This window comes from Zootoca vivipara, chromosome 7 (assembly GCF_965207765.1).
Source record: "Zootoca vivipara chromosome 7, rZooViv2.hap1.1, whole genome shotgun sequence".
Lineage (NCBI taxonomy): Eukaryota > Metazoa > Chordata > Lepidosauria > Squamata > Lacertidae > Zootoca > Zootoca vivipara.
The window spans coordinates 57639871-57661750 of NC_142590.1; the positions used below are offsets into that span (position 1 = coordinate 57639871).

The window sequence follows — 21880 nt, forward strand, 5'->3', positions numbered from 1 at the left end:
AAAGGGGGGGCTGTAGCTTTGATAGACACAGTGATGTTTATAAAAAGCAGTGGTGTTCCAGTCTGCCCCTCCTGCATCTGTATACTGTAAATCAGGGGTGGCCACCTCCCAAGAGATTCTGATCTACTCACAGAGTTAAAAACTGGGAGTGATCTACCCCCTTTTGGGGGGTTCAGGTCAAAGCTGTTGAGTTTTTTTAAGGAAGGGAAGCCCTGTTTTGGGGGGTTTAGGTCAAACTTGTTGAGCTTCTTTTAGGAGGGAGGGGGGCCCATTTTTGTTTAGGGCTTCAGGTCATAGTTCAGCTTTTTTTAGGGAGGAGGAAAATTTTGGGTGAGCTTTTTTTTAGGGGTGCCAGTGATCTAGCAGTGATCTACCACAGACATCCAGTGATCTACTGGTATCTACCTGTTGGACGTGCCTGCTGTAAATCAAGCAGAGAGAAAGCTGTTTACAAGGCTCCTGCACAGGCGTACCGGTATCTTCCTCTTGCTGCAGAGTTCCAGCATCACAGCGTCACCCAGAGGCACCCACAAATGTGAGTTATCCCTCTCTCTATTTCTTCCTTCCTACCCTCCCTCTTCCATCCTTAATAAAATACGGGGGGGGGGCAGATAAGCCCCACATGGAAAGCCCATCAACATGGGGGGATGACTCTTTCAAATACGGCATTTACCAGTAATGGGGGGGGGGCATCTAGGCCTCTAGGAGTTGGCTGCTATGCCTAGGAGTAGGACAATTCAAGAAAGCAGAATGATGCATATGCTATGGTAATATATCAATAGAATCATAGAATTGTAGTCGGAAGGGACCACAAGGGTCATCTAGTCCAAACTCCTGCAATGCAGGAATTTTTTCCTAAGGTGGGGCTTGAACCCACGACATGGTTGAAATATGCTGATATGCAGCAACGCCTTGGAGCTGTTGTGACTGCGGCCGTGCCTTGCCTCGCCCTCGCCCACCCTGCCACCCCCTCTCGCCTGGCTGACCCTCCCGTCCTCTCCAGCCAAGCAGGGTAGCCGCCGACGCTGCCAGCCCCAGAAGCACAAGGTGGCCACCGCCACGATGTCGTCAGGCCCGCTGGCCCTGTAGCCCCGCCCATGTTCCCACTTCGTGGCCCCTCCCATGCCTTGGCCCTGCCCCCAGTTTTGATCCTGGCTACGCCCCTGTGTACAAGTCTGCCTTCCACTTCTGCTCAGAGACAAGCTGCTTGCACTATTTAAAAGGAGGTCACAATTATTTATTCAACAGTTTGCTGGTAAGTAATTTTAAACCAAAATCAGTGTCTCTTATGATACTCAGCTCCTAATCAGAGAGCTCTTTATAAACTTCATACATCCCTGTTTTTGCAACACTTATGGGCTCAAATGAATACTGCACTGTTATTGTTCAAATCAGCTACTGATGCAGACAAAGGCTGTATTCACATGGTAGTTCTATTCTGTTTTCCTGATGTTTCCGTAATTGTTAATTTCCACATTATATTTGAGCTTTCACTCAACAGAAAATGAATACCTATGTGAATGCGGCCAAAGAAGCTCACAAAGTAAAGAAACTTTCCCTCAGAGTTGCCACTGGAGTTGGCATTGAAATGCCTCTCCTGCTTTCCCTTCTTTTACTGTGTATAATTTCCCACTTACATTTCAACCTTGTAAGGCACAAAGTCTGATATCAGACAGGTATAACTTTAGGAGATGGTAAGATTAGAAATAGACTCCCGCATTTCTCATAGGTGAGCCTGTTTTAGCCCTTTTCAGAATCAAAGCCCAAGAAACCCATTCTGTTCATCTGCTTAACCTTCTTGCACTAAACAAACTCCCACTATCTATTCCATCTCTGAAACTGTATACAGCAGGCTGACTCAATAACATCTCCACAGAGGCGGATTTTGGTTCTGTTGCATTGAGCACCGAGCCTAGGGGGCACTGCAGGCTGTCACAACTATGATGCAGTGAATTGAGCAGAACAGGAGGTGGGTGGGGCATGCACTTAGAATCATAGAATCATAGAATCATAGAGTTGGAAGAGACCACAAGGGCCATCCAGTCCAACCCCCTGCCAAGCAGGAAACACCATCAAAGCATTCCTGACAGATGGCTGTCAAGCCTCTGCTTAAAGACCTCCAAAGAAGGAGACTCCACCACACTCCTTGGCAGCAAATTCCACTGCCGAACAGCTCTTACTGTCAGGAAGTTCTTCCTAATGTTTAGGTGGAATTTTCTTTCTTGTAGTTTGAATCCGTTGCTCCGTGTCCGCTTCTCTGGAGCAGCAGAAAACAACCTTTCTCCCTCCTTTATATGACATCCTTTTATATATTTGAACATGGTTATCATATCACCCCTTAACCTTCTCTTCTCCAGGCTAAACATACCCAGCTCCCTAAGCCGTTCCTCATAAGGCATTGTTTCCAGGCCTTTGACCATTTTGGTTGCCCTCTTCTGGACACGTTCCAGCTTATCAGTATCCTTCTTGAACTGTGGTGCCCAGAACTGGACACAATACTCCAGGTGAGGTCTGACCAGAGCAGAATACAGTGGTACTATTACTTCCCTTGATCTAGATGCTATACTCCTATTGATGCAGCCCAGAATTGCATTGGCTTTTTTAGCTGCTGCATCACACTGCTGACTCATGTCAATTTTAATTTTGGCCTTGCACAAGGCGCCACTGAAATTTCAAAGACCCAAGTCTTCTGATCTCCAGGTTCACTGGATCGGTTCAGGGCACAAGCTAAATAATGCCAAGCTGAAATGTAGGCTGAAAAGAAATGCAACGCACCAAAAAAAAAAAAAGAGCAACTGAGACGTAAAAGACTTCCCGTTGCTCCCATTTTAGTTTGAAATTTAAGCTTGACTTTTTTAAAGCTGCAATCATGTTTTATAGCAGCACAATCATATGCAGAAGTCTCACCAGGTTCTATGGGAATTACATCCCAAATAAGTGTACACTGTATAGTATATAATAATAATAATAATAATAATAATAATAATAATAATAATTTATTTGTACTCTGCCCATCCGGCTGGGTTTCCCCAGCCATTCGGGGCGGCTTCCAACAAAGATTAAAATACATTAAAATGTCACACATTAAAAACTTCCCTAACCAGCAGCATTAACACATACAACCCTTCAAAGAAGTTTAGTCATCTATCAATTATATTAAATGTATTTTAAGGAAAAGGTAAAGGGGCTCCTGACCATCAGGTCCAGTCGTGTCCGACTCTGGGGTTGCGGCGCTCATCTCGCTCTATAGGCTGAGGGAGCCGGCGTTTGTCCGCAGACAGCTTCCGGGTCATGTGGCCAGCATGACAAAACCGCTTCTGGCGAACCAGAGCAGCGCACGGAAACGCCGTTTACCTTCCCGCCGAGCAGTCCCTATTTATCTACTTGCACTCGGATGTGCTTTCGAACTGCTAGGTTGGCAGGAGCTGGGACCGAGCAACGGGAGCTCACCCTGTTGCAGGGATTCGAACCGCCAACCTTTTGATCAGCAAGCCCTAGACTCTGTGGATTAACCCACAACGCCACCTGGGTATTTTACATTATAGCAAAATAAGGGTAAGAACTTTTACATGCAGCACAATCCTAGACAGGGCCTACATAGAAGCAATTTACACTAAATATGGTAAGATTTCTTCCTAGTTAAATATGCTAAAAGACAAAAATAAGTCAACTCCTTTTGTTTAAGAATGAACTGTTAAGCTTAGACTCAGCTCACCTTGTATACCAGGTGGGATATGTGGTAACTACAAGACACTAAAAAAGCAGAGCACATTCTAAATGTTCGAATGCGCCCACTCTCACCCCTGCTCAATGTTTAGAACAACTCGGCAAGCTGGAGAAATTAAATCAAAGCCTATTTGAGAACAAAACATTCTCAACTGACAAACTCATGCTATTGTGAACTATAGTAGCCTGAGCACTAGCCTGCATGCAAGGGATTTCCTACATAGAGTGAGGTAAGTTGCACTGTCTCTCTGAGCCTTCACTATCCTTCTGTAAAATGTCGATAAAATGCCCCTTACAGCATGGAGAACTAGTGATAAATACACCAGTGGTGGCTACTTATGTATGTGTTCGCACTTACACGGCATAAAGTTTATCCAGCTAAATCTATATAAATGTTCACACTGCGTGTGCAGATGTAACAGCCTTGCTCCGTAACCACTGAACCGAATTGCATCAAATTAGGACACATCGTTCCATGCCCATCGGGGAGGGATCTGACATAAATAAATTTTCAAAAAAACAAACCTTTCATACCTAAAATAATGATTAAATGCAAAAAAGTGGCGCCCCTATTAGATGTCACTAGCAAAAGCTCTGAAGACTCCAGCATCATCCAATGGAAAGGCAGATCGCACGCTGCCGTCTCAAAAGCCATGACGCCATCTGAGCACTTCCACCGCACACTCAAAAGCCTCTCTGACATTTGCGTACACCTCCCCTCAAACGGCTGCCCGCCATTTAAGCTGCTGCCTCCAAACCCGCGCTGCCATCTGGTCCCTTTTGCCACACCCTCAAAAATCTCTCTGACATTTCTGGCCTCCCGCCAACCATCTCCTGAGGTAAGAGAAGCCGCTTACACTAGAGGAGGCTTCCTTCCCTCCTCCGTGAAAGCAGCAAAGCTGGAGAGGAGCCGCTTACACTAACGGAGGCTGCTCTTTCCTGCCTGGCCTCAGCCTGGAGCGCTGATGGGGTGGGGTGGGGGTGGGGAAAGCCGGCATGAGAGGGGCTTCCCTTCCTTTCCTCCTCCGTGAAAGCAGCAAAGCTGGAGAGGAGCCGCTTAGCAATAGAATCAGAGCACAAGCGTAACAACCACCCACACCCAAATCATACACTACACACCAAAATAAATGACAACCCCAACTAGAGAAATAAAACATCACAAACAGTGCAGTTTAAAAAAACAAACTACATCACATCCTACATTCAAAACACCTACTCCAAAATTAGACAATCCAGATAACCCAAAAAACCACCACAAAACACACAACGCCCAAATCATACACTACCCACCAAAAAAATTGAAAACCCCAAAATAAAAAATTAAACAATAATAACTTCTGCTTCTCACGTTCTTATTTCAACAGATTTTAATCTAAATATATAAAAATGTTCACGATGCGTGTGCGGGGGCCAAGGTATGGAGAGGGGCCAACACTCCCCGGAGACAACAGAGGGCTCAGACAAAAGTGCATACTGGGAAATAGAACCCAGAAACTGACAGTTCCTTTCTCCAAGGGTGGGGGCCAATGTAGGAAGATACCAGGGGGAGGGGCCAACACTCCCCAGGGACAACCGAGGGCTTAGACAAAAGTACATGCTGGGAAATAGAACCCAGAAGCTGACAGTTTCTTCTCCAAGGGTGGGGGCCAAGGTATGGAAATACAGGAGGGGAGGGAGCAACAATCCACGGGGACAACAGAGGGCTCAGACAGGGGGGGTGGGGAGGAGGGGGCTTGATAGCTCATGGGTCGGGACAGGGTGGGGGCAGTCACAGGGATGAGTAGGGTTGCCAGACTCAATAGAGGACAGGACTTCTGTGCCTTTAATTGCCCTGCTCTCTTTTGAGTCTGGAAACCTTAAAGAGAAACCAGAAAACCCTTTGCTTGGAAATTAAACAAAGGGTCTGCCGGTTTCTCTTTAAGGTTTCCAGACTCAAAAGAGAGCAGGGCAATTAAAGGCACAGAAGTCCTGTCCTCTATTGAGTCTGGCAACCCTAGGGATGAGCCGGGGTGGGGGGAGGAGGGGGCAGGATAACTCGTGTGTCCGGACAGAGTGGGGGGAATCACAGGAAAGAACCACAGCAATGCGTGGCCGGGTCAGCTAGTACTTCATAAAACTCTACCACAAAAACTTTGCTGAAGTTAGAACTAAATTTGGGTCATTGATGCTATAAGGAGCTCTATTCCACAAACTATTGGTTCCAGGAATCTCACTCTTTTAAATAATAAAGTATTACTTGCCTCCCCCCCTTGCATAAAATGCATATTTATATATTGGCCAGATTCAGGTAATCAGTAAAGGCTATGCAAATAATTATCTTATGTGATGTATCCAAAGCATACATGTTCTAAGTAAATTGAGGTTTCATACCACATGCCTTGGTTATACTTGGCTTAAACGATTGCTTGTTCTTTCCAAGCAGTTGCCCAAGTTTGCTTTATGTCAAGGCAGGGATAGCAAATGTTAAAATTTATTTTACAGGGCACATGGTACTTTTCCAGGTATGGAAAAAAGGTATTACCGGTAAATGTAATATTAAGTCAACTAAAGCAGGTGGTGATAGGACTTTCCCTTTCCATCAATTGGTTTTACAAAGCTATCTGAAATCCATTCAGCTCTGGAATTAGTCTAATATTCCCTAAGTATATGTGGAAATGTAAGAACTACTTGACCAGCATCTTTCATTCACACAAGTCACCACTACAAAATACTGCAGAGAAGCACTACTGTATTTTTCGCTCCATAGGACACATCTGACCATAGGATGCACCTAGTTTTTTAGAGGAGGAAAACAAGAAAAATAATATTTTGCTTTCCTGAGTTGTTCTAGGCATAGCAGCCAACTCTTAGAGGCTTAGGTGCCTTTCCCCCCCCCCCAATTAAATATTTGAGGAAGCTTCTTTTGCAAAGGGGGAAAGCTCCATTTTTTTGAGGATCAGCTCAAAGTTGTTGAGCTTCTCTTGCAAAGGGAAAAATCCTGTTTTATGGGGTTCAACTCACAGTTCTGCAGCTTCTCTAGGAAAGGAAAGGGACCAATTTCTACAGTTTCCAGACATTTCCAGACATTTCCTTTCGTGCATGCACACGAAAGCTCATACCAAAATAAAAACTTAGTTGGTCTTTAAGGTGCTACTGAAGGAATTTTTTTAGTTTCCAGACAGATAATCTAATTAGCCAGTCACATGTCGCGGGGGAAACAAACAGCCTCCCTCTGCAGACAACAATTGAGGCCTGGGCAAGGGGCCTGGGCGGCCGGGAAGGGAGCTAGTTCCCTTATCTCCCTCCCCCATCTCTTGCAATCAGCTGCTGAGCGGGTTCCTTTCAACACTCTTTCCCCCTCTTGTTAGCCTTTAGTTCTTTCTAAAAATAAAAAAGCACAATCTGCCTTTTGCCCCTGGGCAATTCGGCTCAAGGGACCACACATTTGCTCCTTAAGACACACAGACATTTCCTCTTACTTTTTAGGAGGAAAAAAGTGTGTCTTATGGAGCAAAAAATATGGTACTATCCCAATTTTACAGAGGCTTAATATTTCCAGGACTACAAAAGGGTTCTGTAGCAAAGCAAGGAACTGAACTTCAGAGTTTCATGTCCTAGTAAATAATTTAACCATGAAGTACTTCCGTTCTTTAAATCAGTGGTATCTATGCCAATGTTCTCTTTTCCCGATGCCTAACGGAGGAATGCTTCAATTGTATCCTGTTGTTGAATGTGCCACAGGAGACTGGCAAATATGTTAGGTAAGGTTACTTGTCTGTAAGACCCAGTTCTTGAGAACTTGACAGCTGTTATATAAGGACCCTGGTTTAAAATTATCAGTCATTAATCACTGCCCCCATTTTCAGTATCTCAGCTCCACAAACCTTGGAGCAATGTTTTTGTTTCCTCCCCTGGAGGATGACTTGTCACTCTCTGTAATTCAAGTCCATCTGTAATTCAATACCTTCTTAAGCTGAGAAGAGTTTAAAATTATAGAGGCTCTCCAAAAACAACCAGTACCTCCTTGAAAAGTTAGGCCAATGGTTAGAAACAGCAAAGAAAAAAAATAGTAAAATAAAAACTGAATCTCGCATTTTTTGCTATCACTCTAAATGGAGAGAACCAGGAAACAAATGAGACAGGGAGCAACTTCCAGTCTGCTGGTGGGTAGGTAAGGTGGAAGAACTGTCCCAGCAGGTAATACTGAAGACATCTGCAGTTGGGGGTTCTAAGAGATTTTTGCAGACATCTATAATGAAGGGACTACTGCTTCTACAGCTTAAGTTCATAAACCTCACTTCTGTAGCTGGGATATTTGTAAATACTCTGCTGATCCAATGCAGAAAGGATGACCCTGCGGGGTAAAGCTGTACCCTGGGATTCAACCGGCACTGCAAAACGAACAGGCAACCACACCAAAGCCTGACCAATCCACTGGTTTCAAACTACAGTACTTGCCAATCGCTTCTGTTCCCCTTTCTTTTCCGTCTCTGAGGCCTGAGCACACCATTATAGTCATAGCGACATACAGTTCTACTGTACCCAGCAACCATTTTCTCTACACCAACTAGTTAACTATGCTAGGCTGCACATTTCTTTCAGGGCCAATTCTGACAGATAGTTAGCTTTATCACACATGTTTGTATTTTTAAAGTGGCATCCCCTCTTAAAAATTTGCCATGAACCTTTTAAAACATGTACCACCAGACTGATACGGCACAAGCCAGTCTTACCTAAAACACAAGCCAAAACTGTGCTAGAACTAGAAGCAGCAACATTCTAAAACAGAAACAAGATAGTAAATTATTTATAAAAAACAGCATACCGTAATTAAACGAGGTGGGGAAAAGGGTGAGGAAAAGACGTTGTAGCAGTGTAACAAAGAACATTCCAACTTTCCACAGTAACCAATAAAATTACATAATAAAAAAATTCCTTACAGTAGCACCTTAGAGGCCAACTAAGTTTGTAATTGGTATGAACTTTCGTGTGCATGCACACTTCTTCAGATACACTGAAACAGAAGTCACCAGACCCTTATATATAGTGAGAGAGTGGGGAGGGATATTACTCAAATCATAAAATTACCTCTGGCTAGTTCTAAACATCTGATTATTTTGCCATCAGAAATAGAACCTAAACTAGTAGCATTCCCAAGCAATTCAAAACAAAAGTAGGACCAGAGTCTTCACCATCCTGTATACTGCACATAGGGATGAACGGGTCAACCAATTTCTGTCCTGTACTGTTTTTATGTATACACGTAAATGGCTCAATCTCATTTTTGTGCAATTTTAAAAGGGGAAATCCTTTAAAGAAAGGGCAAAGTTTTGTTGCAGTGGGGGTGAGGGATGCCGTACTTCTGTGGTAGACAAGGCAAGGGGAAATCCAAGGGATTTCCTGAAAGACAGAAATTACTTTTTATGTGCTTTGGCTATGGATTTTTGTTTTACTCAAGAGGCTTTATTCACGAGGAATGTATTTCCCCACCTATTGTCACAGGCTACAAAACCCCAAATGGAATAGTAATAATAACCTTAAACAACTATGTGAATGATCAACGAGTTAAAGGGGTTTGTTTCAGCCTCACCAGACAAACCCAGCCAGATGGGAGGGGTATAAATAATAATATTATATTATATTATTATTATTATTATTATTATTATTATTATTATTATTATTCTCATATATGTGCCTTCATTCTACCACATGCATGCCAGTCTCCATAACCAAGATTGCTTGAGGAGGAGCAGAGCAGGCAAGACTGGTTTTGTTCACTTACCAGTGCAACCCAAGCCTCTGCAATATGTTTGGAGTTTGCTGTCTTCAGTGCAGCCAACACACATCTCCCAAGCCAATACCAGCAGTCCACACAGTCTCTATATTGATTCTGTCTCACTGCTTCACGTGTACTGGAGCCTCTGTGATATCATTTTATTCTCAACAGAATAGGAAGGCATATAGAACAGCCACCACTGACATTACAGACTAGTCAAACTATTCCTTCCAGTAGCACCTTAGAGACCAACTAAGTTTGTCATAGGTATGAGCTTTCGTGTGCATGCACACTTCTTCAGATACACAGATACTACGACAGACCAACACAGCTACCTACCTGTAACTAGTCAAACTTTGGAAGTACACATGGGTGGGGCAGACAAAGGAAGAGATGGAGAGTCTTCTGCTTCCTTCTGCCCCTTTTCACCATCACACATTTTAAAGACTTGCTGATGAGACCATTACTACAACAAAGTTACAGTCCTGTGCACACTTTCATGGGAATAATCCTTGTTAAGTACAATGGGTCTTCCCTTTGAGTAAGCATGCACAGAGTTGTGCTGTAAATAAGTTCAGACTTTTACTTAGGCAGAAGCACCCACGTGCACAATTATACAGAAAATAAGAATGTGAAGTTCTTTAGTCATTTATGGGACACAAGTTGAGTTACAGATTCTCGAAGCACAGTGTGTGTGTGTGTGTGTGTGAGAGAGAGAGAGAGAGAGAGAGAGAGAACTGGCTGTTTGCCGGTTGTTTCAGTCATCAGCATTCAGCACTATCCAAAATATTTAATATTACAGTATTATTATTGATTAAATTTGTGTATGTTACAAAATTGTTAAAAACGAGATCCACAGGTATAGACGAAACAAATAAGCCTTGCGTTCACAATTTGGCTTTTACAAATAGCCAGTGCTTAGGGAAAGGGGGGAGAGCTTGATTGGGATCATAATGTGTAGGTGGCTTTAACCATTTCTCCTGCTACAGTTCTGAGCCATGTTGCTTCCTTTGTAGCTGCTATTTACATGTGAATAAAGGCTCCCAGTGGAGTGAATGGAGCTCCCCCCATGCAAATACTAGGCCCAGTTTCTATTGGAACTGTGGTGGTGGGGTGGGAAGGTTAACACCCTCCCTGGTACTGATCCAGCTCAGGGCATACAATTGCTCTTGAGTGCTAGGAAAATGTTGCACTCAAGAGCAAACCATATGAATAATGTAACACAGGAAAAGCCAACATGGGGCCCTACAGATATTGTTTGATTCCAACTCCCATGAGTCCCAGCCAGCATGGCCAAGGGTAAGGGATGTTGTGAGTTTATGTCCAACATCATCTGAAGGACACCACACTGGCTAGCCCTGTAGTAATGTGCCGTTTGGCCCAAAGGCAAGTAACTCAAAACGTTCTTCCTCAAAGCACTCTGCAGTCTCTTTACTTTTCTGGAGCCTTAGCCAACACAACAATTTGAAAATCAAACTGCTCTTCTTCATCTGCAAGAGTAAGGATAATTGTTCAATCTAAAGATTAATCATTTATATACTGAGCCTAAGAAACTCTGGCAACGTGACCAAGATAGAGAGGTCAATGAAGAATGACTTCACAAGAAAGCTAATTTTATGTGGGGAAGGGCCTAGATCAGTGGAAGAGCACATGCTTTCCATTCAAAAGGTCCTAGGTCCAACTATTGGTGTCTCCAGATAGCGATGGGAAAGACTCCTGCCAGAAATTCTGCTCACCTGGATCGTGGGCGGCAGTTGCGGCGTGGCTCGCTGCCATCGGCAGGCTCTTTTCTCTGCTTCCAGCAGCTGGCGAGAGATGACATGACCTCTCCCCGCTGGCTGAGGTTGTGAGGTAGAAATTTGAATTTAGCCTGCTTGTGAAATTGACCAATTACGGACATGCTCAGGAGGCTGGCACAGTGGGGGGTGGAGCTGGATGAAGACTCCTGCAGGGTTCTGGTCCTATTCCCAGATATAAATTAGGCCCGTCTCCTTACCCTTTACTGCAGTTTAACGTTTCCAACCAGAAGTGCACCCATCGGTTCCAAAAGTTACGTTCCCAGCTATGTAAAGGCCACTGGATGGGAACTTGCCTGGAGCTTTTATGGGAATTATTCCAAGTTGATACACACACACATAATTTGGGAAGGGAGGAAACTCAAAGGGACCTGCTATACAACCAGGAGTATTTTCTTCTCCGCATTATCTGTGGCCTAGTTCAATCCAAGAAGTGGTCCCGAGATGCCTTTCCTTCTGCTCACACGACGCCCCAGTGGTGGGCTCCCTGGACAGCTGCAGTCAGGCAGTGCAGATAGTACTGAGCTAGATGGACCAATGGTCTGTCTTAGTATAACGGAGTGTCCATGACCCCATTTTATATTTTTATTTTAAAAATTATATCCCACTTTTGTTGGGGAAAAATCAAAAACAGTATGTTTTCACTGGGTAATGAATTTATCAAGTATGTGCTCAGAGATGCTAGTTGCAAGGAATAGTATGGGCATCAATAAAGAAGGGAGCTAATAACTGTAAACAAATTACAGCCAATAATGTCATCTCATTTGTTCATACTTTCTATGTTGAATTCAATTCTTCAACAATTCTATTTGGGTCTGTAAGAATTTGTGCCATACTCTGAAAAAGCAAGATCTAATCTTAAAACAGCAGAAAACCAGAAGCTTATGTGCACTCCTGTGCCTTACCACATCAGGTTTTGATGGGACGAAGGAATGGCAAGCATCATGTACCAGATCAGACAGAATTCCTGCTATTAGGCATCATTCTCTCAAAATTCTGTGGTCTGTTGGACATCTGATATAATATTGTTCATGAGGTAAGAATTCTGGGAAAGTAAAGCAAAAGGAAGTTGGCATCAACAGAAGAAACAGCACACAAGTAAAAAACCAACTCCCCACATTTATGTTTCCTTATTTAAAACTGTAGTGTTTATCACATTCTTGAATGTCTGACTCGTGATTTTAAAATTCCCTTTCTCTCATCAAAGGGCCACATTTCCGCGAAGTAATAGAAGTTACCATCAGTTGAAGTCAATGAGAACAATGTTGTCAAACAGCTTCTGATAAGAAATAGGGTGGGGGGGGAAATGTAGCACATCCTTAAATGTTTTATTTACTCCCACTGCACCATTTAAGGGACCATAGGGTTGGCAGTCATGAATACCTGCTGCATTGCAGAGAGTGGTGCTGCTAAAAGGGCTCTACTGCACCCCAGTGCCTCATTTTCAGAAGCAAAAGAAAGGACGTCCTTTGCAAGGCCTCTCCTTCCTTGCAAAAGCCACCAAGAACTATGGTAGCATTTGGAAAAAGGTCCAGTACAAAGGAATTTATACCCCAATAGACAAGCCAATTGGAGCAAGCCAAAATGGAAAAGCTAAACCCCCAAAATTAAAATGTGTGGTGACAGACAACATGCTTGACAATGTTAAAAAACCAAAACATTCCTTAGGGAGAAAGAAGTTATGCTTTATCTTATTCTGATAATACTGAACTTGATGGCACTATGTCTTTCAGTTTGGTGGTGAAAGGGGGACTTCCCAGATGTGCACAAATGCATTTGAAAAAAGTTTGAAAATTTACAAACATCTCCTCCCCAGGCCAGAAGACTGAGAATAATCAGTTAGCTTCCAGGAGCTGCAGAACATCGCAAACATTAGTTCTATTGAGTGGGTGGGTGAGGAGGAACTAGGGAGGTGGGGAATTGGCCTGCTTGATGCTCTAACATTTTATATTGTTCTGAAGGTGAGAATTAGGGTGGCAAGAATGCATGCTGCAAAATAATAATAATAATAATAATAATAATAATAATAATAAGAAGAAGAAGAAGAAGAAGAAGAAGAAGAAGAAGTAGGGAAGATTTCAAAAGGTGAGAAAGAAAGATGGCATCCTTTTCCTCCCTCGCTGTCCTTTGTGGGCTATGAACAATGTCACAAGACTCTTTTCCCCCCCTCCCAGGAACTGCAAGGTGTTGGCAGTGCCCCACCACATTTTGCATTTGGATCCCATGTATGATACCAACTAGGAATATTGGAAAATTCTGATGAAAATGGAAATAGAAGAAATTGTCCATTTATTTATCATTTCTAGAATGGAAATCAATCCAGCAAATAAGATCAATATTTGCTATTGCTTTCTGGCCACCAATGATATGTTCCACCCGCCTCCCCACGCCCATTTGTAGTGTGTTTCTTTTGCACTGAAACAAATGGGATGGAAGAACGTAACGACAACGTGATTTACGTAGATTACATAGTTAATTATGTACATTAGGCAGGTTACGTAATTTTGCCACAGCAAATAGAAAAACTTCTGTCTTTGGCAGAAGACAAACAGCAGCACAACAAAAATAGTGCCGCATGTGACGAAAACAGGGCAGAACAGAAAGTGGTGCCTTCTTCCATCCCTAACAGGAATTTAAAAAACACAGCACTAGGACAATGTTCCAACTGAACCATGTTCTATAACAGATGCAGTTTCCGTCTTCAAAGAGAATGGAGGGCTTTGCTGACTAGAAAGCCCACATCTCGTTAAATCACCTATGAAAGATAACACACAGCTGGTTCTTTACCTCATGCTAGCCAGCTTCTCTCACAACTGAAGTTTGCAAATCCACTTTAAATCCTAGTTTCAAATCCTGGTGAAGATGGACACCCTGGTTAGCATTAATTATGGCTACTGCTGGTGCACAGTGTTGGTTCCAGCTTTTTTGGCAGTGGCGAGGCACTGTGTCTGATCTGCACTGGGTGGAGGCAGCAGCTTCCTCACTGTGCTTTTACCAGGCCTTGCATGCTTGGGAAATGGGCAGAAACAGCAAGGACAAAGAGGAAGGATAGGGAGGCACTGCAAGCCAACAGTGGGTCTTGTTGGGATGTGGCCCTCATCAGATGCCCAATGACCTTGACCTCTGATACTAGCCCTGCTGGTGCACACAGCATGCCACTCCCCACCCTCCTGGCCCAGTGCAAAGAAAACTATCCCTTTTAAAAATTTGTCACAGATTTTGAAACATCCGTGGAACACATTTTTGAAACTTTGGCTGCAGGGTGAATGAGAGTGAAGTGGGAGAAGCCCTGGTGATCCAATGCTACACGCCACAGCAATCGGATCTCCTCTGACTGTCGCACTGAAATCCTCACTGTATCAAATACTACTCCCCTAGAAATATGAAAGCAGTGGGAGTTAAAGAAAGTTACTCTTCTTTACCCCATACCACAAGGCACAAGCACAAAAGGAGGTAGGCACTGCCTAGAGTGGTACAGTCCACTTGGGGAGTTACCATTTTCAGTGTAAAGAGGGCAATGGCACAGTGTGGTTTCCACTCCCCTTCTACTCTGTAGCACAGATGTACTTCCTTACACATCACACACAAGACTGTTTAAAAATGCATACATGCCACGTATGAAGGAAGCCAACTGTGAGAAAAAGATCAAAACTGGTTAGCCAGGATCTAAAGAGCTACTTTAGGTACACACAAGGACTTGAACATGCCGTGTGAGGTGGTCGTCTTCTTCTTCTTCTTCTTCTTCTTCTTCTTCTTCTTCTTCTTCTTCTTCTTCTTCTTCTTCTTCTTCTTCTTCTTCTTCTTCTTCTTCCAACCCCATTACTCCGTTTCAAGAACTGTCCTCCATGTAGAATACAAGGTCTTCTTTACAGGAATCAGAAGGTTGCAGTATCTCTCACGCACACAGAAATGGTTCTTTGGAGACCTGTTATTTTTATTTTTCAAAATTATAAAAGAAATCTGATTTATTTACTTATTAATCGAAAACTAAACATATGGGTCATGAAAAATCCCCTTAGTTCAGGGGTGTCAAACTCAAATTCATCGGGGGCCGCATCAGCAGTTTGGTCACCCTCAAAGGGCCGGTTGTATCTGTAGGACTATGTGTCCACTCTTTATTATCATAAATTATTGTCACTGCATTCAATTATTACTGTTTTTTGTAATAATGTAAGTAATAACTAGCTCTGAAAGCAGAAACATAGTCAGAATAATGGCAAGATATTCAAATGTACAATTATTGTACAATTTATTGAAAAATGATTTTTGGTAACTGCACTGGGTGGTGGAGGCTCGTTAGGGTTTCATGCAGGACCTTTGCAGAGCTACTAGTACCTGGAGATGCTGGGGTCCTTCTGCATGCAGGACAGATGTTCTGCCAGTGAGCCACCACCCTTCACCAAAGGGACTGGCTGAGGTTGACTCACTGGAGCTGCTCTCCAGGGTTTAAGGGCCAGAAGTATAAAGCAGCATCCTATGTTTCTGAGGAGAGGGAGAGGGAGAGGGAGAGGGAGAGGGAGAGGGAGAGGGAGGGGAGGAAGGAAGGAAGGAAGGAAGGAAGAAAAGAGGGAGTGGGAGGGAGAGAGGAAGGAAGGAAAGAGGGGAGAGAAAGAAGAGTAGGAAAGAAGGAATAAAGAAGGAAAGAAAAAGAAAGAGGGAGAGAAGACAGAGATAAAGAAGGAAGAAGAGGGAAAGAAAGAATAAGAACGAGAGAGAGGAAGAAAGAAAGGGAAGGGGGGGTCTCCGCCTTGATTCAGCGCCAGAAAAGAGCGCGTAGGGACCCAGGGGCAAAAAGCATTTCCCGTGCAGCGTGAGGCAGCGGGTGTCCATTTTAGGAGAAGTGCGTAAAGCCTCAGAGTTGCACGTTCGTGAAGCTGAGCCGCCGCTGAGCTCACGTTTATGAGGCTGAGCCGCGGCAGGAGGAGGAGGAGGAGAGGCAAGAAGAGGAGGAGGCTTGCTGGGTCGGTGCCCGGCAGCGCCGTACGGAGAGTCCCGAGCCTCTGGGACGCAGCAGTGCTCTGTAGCACTTTGAATCCTCCTGCTCCTCCACGCGGCGCTGCTGGGTGCTTTGTCTGTGCTTCAGCAGCAGCAGCCGCCGTTTCCAGGCGCCGAGCCATGGCAGGAGGAGGAGGATTCAAAGTGCTATAGAGAACTGCTGTGTCGCAGAGGCTCGGGACTCTCCGTGCGGCGCTGCTGGGCGCTGACCCGGCAAGCTGCCTCCTCCTTCTCCTGCTGTGGCTTGGGGTGCTCCATGCAGCGCTGCTCCAGCCGCCTTTCTACTCCCCCCAGGCCCCAGCTGTTTGTCGGCGCTTTGTCGGCGCGGCGCTTCAGCAGCAAGGTCCCGCTGCTGGGTCCCGCTGGCTGGGGCGCTCGGCGGGCCACATGATGAGGTCTGGCGGGCCGGATTTGGCCCCCGGGCCTTGTGTTTGACACCCGTGCCTTAGTTGTTTTTATCTCACACTGATACCATGAACAATGAATTATTTCGGCCTCAATCCATGATCTGCAACACCAGCAGAGCCTCTGACTGTCAAAAGCATCATCTGCGAGACAGGATAAGGGCATATCTGCCCCAAGTTCAAACACACTTCAACACAAGGAAGAAATGAATGGCTTCATGAACTGAGCCCTGACCATGTAATCCTCTGCTACAGTCATAGGTGTCTGGACCAGAGCCACAGCCACATATGGATACGCCCTAACTGAGTTAAGACAACAGTCTACTACACAGGGCCACCTATGAAGCACACATATTATTTTTACCTGTTCTTGAGACATGAACAGACTTTCTAGGAGAGTTTAATCTAAGTCCCTAAACAAATAAGGAAGGCATTAAGAAAACAAGCACTATTATTCCAGTTATATTAGTCAAAGGCCACAGCAATCAACTTTTACACTTCCTGCTTGCCATTCAATTTAGCAGTAGATCTGAAATTATCTGGAGTCAAAAAAGTGGCCATGGGTAGCCTGACAAGACTCCCCAAAACAATGACACTCAGGAAAGCTGTTGTGACGCATTTAGATTAGACATATTCAACTGCTAGTTCTCTACACGGTCAGATTTTAGCATGCAGACCATGGACTACAGAGGACATCTTGCCACCAACAACCATTAAAAGGTAGCAGAGGCAATATATCAGGTCCTTAGATTTGCAAAAACTGTGAAAAATAGTAGCAGCAACTACATGGGAAGATAAAGTCTGCCAGACCCAAGAGTCTGTCTGCTTCTTTGGAAGGGCAAGGAAAGTACCAAAACGAAAGTGAGGGCTAGTGCATTTTTTCTTCCTCTCTCTCTCTCTCTCTCTCTCTCTCTCTCTCTCTCTCTCTCTCTCTCTCCATATATACTGCTGCTACTATGGCAGAAACTACCAATAATGCTATGATAAAGGCAGCCACAGAGAAAAGCAGGATTTAAGATGCACTGCCGTCTTGACAAGAAAACAGGTATCAATGCACATACGTCCACACCCGCATAATTTGTGAAAGAGTGACTACCTGGAGTTAATTGCTCAATATTTTGGGGACCTGACATCAGGACATCCATTTATTCAACAACAATGTTTTCTATATGGTTTTCTAAGTATTGGCTTGGTTTTTTTTTTTAAAAAAAAGTCATTGTTTTCATCCAAATGTAAGCCTAGAAATCCTTCCTTATTTACTATTCCATGTGCTACATTATTGCTATTCCCTGCACTATATTATTGCCAGTTCAAACTACAAGCAGGCTAATGAACTACCCAGAGAGTTCCCATTATCCCCTGGTGGGTCTCATCCTACCACCTGGACTTCATTGTTGTACAAGTCAGACCAAACAGGGTGTTCCAATGTGACTCAACTAAATAATTTGGGATAGATCATTACATATGATTGCACCTGGAGTGGAATTCATGCACCTTCTAAATTTAGTATCCTATTTCTCTGGCAAGTAAACATACAATGCTGCAAAAGAAAGTTCAAGAGACTGCAGGATGCATATATGCAACACGATGGAGTGAATCATTAGAATACTCCCAATTAACTTAGTTTCAAGCAATTATAGGTGTTTTTTTTGGTAAAACACGTATCTGATTCTGACCATAATTTAGGGTTTCACATTGCTTTTGAATTCACATTTGAGTTCAGACTGTTGCAGAAGGAATGGCTGGTAACAAAATAAAGATGTTGGTTCTGGGCGTATGTCTCAGAACCACAAGTAAAATATAATCTGGGGATCTGGAATATGCTAGTGGTAGATGGTGGTGCAGCAAAATGGCCACCCAAGCAGCTGCGTGGCATTGCCCCTGTTCAGGCAAGCAATTCTGTGAGGGGAAGCAGTCGTGCTAAGAGAGATTTCTTTTAAAAATCAAGCTACTTTAAAAAATAAAAAATAAAAAAGGCAACGAACTTACCCTATTCAGAAACATTGTCATCTTTGATACAAGGACACTTGTACTTTATATGTGGCCCTCTTAATAAACAGTTTCAAGTTTATTCTTTTCCATTATCAACACAACCACAACAGAAACCCAACCTTCTTTTTCTTACCCTTGACAAGGCTGGTGGAAATAGTCAACAAAGGCCACACCCAAACCACTGCAAAACACTCCTGAGCGCTGGATTAAAAAATTGCAAAGTGGAACTGTGTTTTTTTTTTTTTTTTTTGCAAGGGAGGGGCTCAAAGGGTCGGGGAAACCAAGTTCTATAAGCAGAAGGGTGTTGTTTTTTTACGTGCTCTCTTAAGAAACCAAGAGAGAGAGAAAAGCGATAAACGAAATTTTCAAGAAGACTTTATTCTCCTCATAGCATCAGCAAAGCTCCTGACACAAAACCCAATACTGTTTTGATACGACGTGGAAATTAACAGCAGCAGTGCTGCAAGCACTGAATCTACTCTGCCAGCAACAAAATGACCAGGAGTGCAGTTGCCGCCATCTATATTCTTCTGCTGTTAGCTGCGGTGAAAGCAACACATGCAGACACCACAAACAGTTTTGAGTAATGACGTGTAGTTTTAATACAGAGGTTTTAAAAATGTGTTTCTTCCTCACGCCCATTTTTGTTTGTATCTTCTGCCTTCTCAAAGAAGAATAGCAAAATACAGATGCATCACAATGGACCACTACCAAAAATAACACCATTCAGAATCATGTCCAGCTGTTTGCTTAGATGGCACCAATTTTAAAAATGCATAGTTGTTGCACTCCCCTGATATGTTCTATCATGTCTCAGTGTACTTCACAAAAACGGTGGAGTCTTATTGCAATGGAACAATCCCAGGCCTACAAGGGAGAATTATGGTCTCGGTAAGGACTTGGAGGTATTCCTTGTTAAAGAAATACAGTTTGAAACATTGATCAGAATCAGACCTTGCCCTGCCCACTTTGCAGAAAAGAAAACGGAAGCAAGCAGAAAGAAACAAATTAGCCCAAGGTCACAAACCTCAGCCGAGAACAGCAAATTTTCAGACTCTGAAGTAAACCACATAAGCTTCAAAACTACTTTCAGCCAAGGCTCACCTGCCTCCAGTGCCCCTGTATGAATAACTCCGGACACATGAGATGGACAATCTTGCTTTCCTCATCAACCTACAGAAATATTACGCCTCTCTCACTCCTTGTAGCTTTCAGGTTCCATAGAATCCCTTGCAGGAGCTGCCACCAATCACTGAAGAAAGTGGTTTAAAAAAAAACAAGCCCCCAATCCAGATTCACAAAAACAACAAACACCAACATATCTGAGTGTGGTAAGAAAAATAGCAAATCTATCTCCATGCTCAGTCCCAAACACTCAGAAAAGTGTTTTAGGGAATAAAGAAAAGAAAGGAGTTTGTTCCATCCATATTCCTCATTCATGAATCCAGTTCCCAAAAATATTAAGGAACGCCATTATGGATATGTAACCCCTAGTGGTCATGTCTAGAAGACACAAGAGGTGTTTGTTTAGATGGCGTCGGTCAAAATTAATTTAACCAAGCACTCTCCCGACCTACCCAGCTGCATTATAGTCTCCAAGTCCTGCCAGGAACAAGTATGATCTCAGCACCAAGTCGGTCCCTTCCCGGGAGCAGCCATCGCAGTTGTGCCTCCTGTTGCCCTCCTCTGCGGAACTAGCACTGCAGGATGCAAGACTGCCTCTGGAGGAGACAGCTCTGCAGAGCAAGGACTCACACCGGGGGCAAGGGGAAGGGAGAGAGAGAGAGAGAGAGAGAGAGAGAGAGAGAGAGAGAGAGAGAAGTGATGCACCTACAATGAAAGAATTTCAAATTAGGCATAACACTTGGCAAATAAGAAAGGAAAAATGAAGGTGTGCATGAGGGGATAATATAGGAGGGGTGTATTTGCTGTGTTTCCTTGCCTTCCTTCTTCCACGCATCATGTCTGCCTCCAGAAATGGCTTCCTGATTTTTTCTCTCCTTTCCCTCCGCCTCTTGCTCCTTTGAGCTAGCAAATGTGAATAGAAGACTATGCATATTCACCTTTCTTGGGGCTTTTAAAGCCTACTGGTGAGAATACATCTTGTAACAACACTTGAGAAGACAGAGTACTTTAAAAGAAATTAAGATGGAGAATCAAAATGCATCTGATCTGGTTCCAAAGCCAGCATACTGCTGCCGAATGACTGTCTGTACTTGACTCTCTCTATGCCGGTGAGTCACCAACACAAATCCTTTTACCATCGTAAACCCTTCAATTCATTGGAGCATTTTATGAGAAAACGCCACAAGAAACTTACCCTCTCATGTTATGTGATAATGCTAGTTACTCTGGATTTCATGGCAGGTTCCAAAGAGAAGAGAAGATAGACCCCATCCTCCAGAACAGAACAAATGTTTGACTGGAATTGGCTATTGGATAGTCCAGAATGGAAAATCTGACTCATGAAATGGTTAAAGCAAGCACTATGTCTACCTATATGGTGGGTCCTCATCCCCCCCCACTCCGCTCCCCAGCTTGATCTGGTGGTTTATTCTTCTTGACCGTCCACCTATCGTTCTCCAGCCATCTTAGAACTCTCCATCCCCTCCTTTTAAAACAAAACAAAATGACAGAAAGAAAGCCTCATATATCTTACCACTATCTTCTGTTGCCATTCAATCCCATCACAGCACTGACTTTGAGGTTACACTGACGTAACCTAGGACACATTTCAGTTTTTGGTTTAGTCCAGGTTTTTACATATATACAAGTGGCAGGCACTCTCACTGCCCCACATAGTTTATAATACAAGTAAATAGCTCTGTCTAGTTAGAATTTTTCTAGCTACCCACCAAAGCCTCTTTTTTGTTGTCTCTTCTGAAGCCTATAATAATGTCACGTCATCGTGGCTTGTCTCACAGCAGCCGGAAACACGCCTGTTACTGATGCAACTCGAGTCACAGAATATTTGTTTTTCCTTCTGCGTCACTTGAACCAGTAATAAACTAAACTAATCCACAATACTCAAGTTCCTGCTTTTTTGCTTTTCTCTTTAAATGACCAGCCTTGAGATCACAGACACATTCCAAAATGCCTGATTTAAGGAAAAGGAGGGGTGGAGAGAAGCAAACAGCCAACATTTTAAGTCACAAATTGTTCAGACCCCCTTTTAAAGCAAGAGGAATGGAACATTTAGATTTGATATCCTG

At 43.6% G+C, this 21880-nt stretch overlaps 1 long non-coding RNA gene across 18 annotated transcripts in view; it reads right to left on the bottom strand.

Annotated features, from left to right (window-relative positions):
• The window catches only part of LOC132592445 (uncharacterized), a 67166-nt gene that overhangs the window by 23456 nt on the left and 21830 nt on the right, over positions 1–21880 (bottom strand). For 2 of the 18 annotated variants that reach the window (XR_015950852.1, XR_015950835.1), the window contains exons 2-4: positions 16717–20498; positions 14969–15291; positions 12183–12322 (exon numbers count right to left, since the gene is read on the bottom strand). This is a non-coding gene — a long non-coding RNA (uncharacterized LOC132592445). Of the gene's footprint in view, positions 1–12182; positions 12323–14968; positions 15292–15612; positions 16247–16716; positions 20499–21327; positions 21848–21880 lie in introns of those variants that run through there. The other 16 variants (XR_015950839.1, XR_015950842.1, XR_015950845.1 and 13 more) reach the window with 14 other exon arrangements.